The sequence below is a fragment of the Penaeus vannamei genome, chromosome 37 (assembly GCF_042767895.1).
Source record: "Penaeus vannamei isolate JL-2024 chromosome 37, ASM4276789v1, whole genome shotgun sequence".
NCBI classification, from domain to species: domain Eukaryota; kingdom Metazoa; phylum Arthropoda; class Malacostraca; order Decapoda; family Penaeidae; genus Penaeus; species Penaeus vannamei.
In genome coordinates, this window is record NC_091585.1 from 3,495,278 (window position 1) to 3,496,857 (window position 1,580).

Here is a 1,580-nt window from a genome sequence, read left to right on the forward strand (position 1 = left end):
GAGAGAGAGAGAGAATGAGAGAGAGAGAGAGAGAGAGAGAGAGAGAGAGAGAGAGAGAGAGAGAGAGAGAGAGAGAGAGAGAGAGAGAGAGAGAGAGAGAGAGAGAGAGAGAGAGAGAGAGAGAGAGAGAGAGAGAGAGAGAGAGAGAGAGGGAGAGAGAGAGAGAGAGAGAGAGAGAGAGAGAGAGAGAGAGAGAGAGAGAGAGAGAGAGAGAGAGAGAGAGAGAGAGAGAGAGAGAGAGAGAGAGAGATGGAAGGAGGGAGGAAAAGAGAAAGAGAGAGAGGAAACCGCGAGGGAGAGAGAGAGAGAGAGAGAGAGAGAGAGAGAGAGAGAGAGAGAGAGAGAGAGACAGACAGACAAATATACAGGCAGACAGAGGGAGAAGGGGGAGCGAAACAAGAGACAGACAGACAGTTATTAAGAAGCCAATTATTAAGAAAAAAAGAGATAGGTAAACAGAACGAGAGAAATAGACAAAAGAGCAAGAAAAAGAAACCCTAGAATAGAAACCAAAACAACCCAACAGACAAACCAACCGACAAATAAAAAGCACAGCACACAACTTTGCAGAGACGCACGAGTTACCCCCATAAAAAAATATATATATATCACACCCCCAGCGCGCGCTCGACCACACGTCCTCTCCCCTCACCCTCCGACTGGACACTGATCTTCAAAACCGATTCGCCGAGGTCTCCATCCCTGGCCGGTCCCCCCCCCCTCCCGTCCTCCCTCCCCCCCACCCCCTCCCCTCCCTGCCGACGCCGCCATCTTCGAATGTCTTCCAGTTCTCGCAGCTTTTCTGAAGGAGGCAGACGAGCGAGGACTTTGGGGGGGGGTGGGGGGGGTGGGGCGGGGAAGGGTAATGGAGGATGACTTTGGGTGGGGAGGAAGTGAGAAGGATGTGTCGGTTGGGGGGTGGGTGGGGGGTAGGGGGAGGATGACTTTGTGGGGGGGGGTGAGGAGGATGTGTCGGTGGAGGGGTGAGGGTAGGATGGCTTTGTGGGGGTTGGGGGGGTAAGAAGGATTTCTTAGTGGGGATGTGTGTGGAGGATGGTTTTGTGGGGGGTGGGGGGTAAGAAGGATGGCTTTGAGGGGGGTGGGGGTGGAGGGAGGGGGATAGGGAAGGATGTATTCGAAGGAAGGATGGAGGATGTTGAGGGAGGGGGAGGGGTCAGTAGGATATCTTTGGAAGGTGAACGAAGAGGAAGGATGTGTTGGGGAGGATGTCGGAAGGATGTCCATGGGGGGGAGGGGGTAGATGGAGGTGGGGTTGGTAAAGAAGGATATCTTGAGTGAGAAGGATGTCTTGAGGGAGAAGGATGGAGGAAGAGGAAGGATGTCGAGAGGAAGGATGTCTAGGGGGGAGGGGGATAGGGGGGGATGGAGGATGAGCTGTCTATTGGGGGAGGTTAGGGTATGGGGAGGATGCCATGGGGTGGGGGTGGGGGAGGGAGGGGGGGGGAAGGAGATTCTTTGGGGAAGATGTCCAGAAAGGGAGGGGGAGGGGGGGGAGGGGGGAGGGGGTAAGAGAGGGTTGGATCTCCTCCTTTTCTTTCGTTCACAACAACTAAATCATC

At 54.6% G+C, this 1,580-nt stretch overlaps 1 protein-coding gene across 4 annotated transcripts in view; it reads right to left on the minus strand.

The window, feature by feature from the left end:
* LOC113821599 (serine-rich adhesin for platelets) overlaps window positions 1-668 on the minus strand; it is a 109,346-nt gene extending 108,678 nt beyond the window's left edge. For 3 of the 4 annotated variants that reach the window (XM_070115654.1, XM_070115652.1, XM_070115656.1), the window contains exon 1: window positions 615-660. The gene's annotated coding sequence lies outside the window, so the exon portion shown is untranslated. Of the gene's footprint in view, window positions 1-614 lie in introns of all 4 variants that reach the window. The other variant, XM_070115653.1, reaches the window with a different exon arrangement.
* Window positions 669-1,580: the final 912 nt, after the last annotated feature.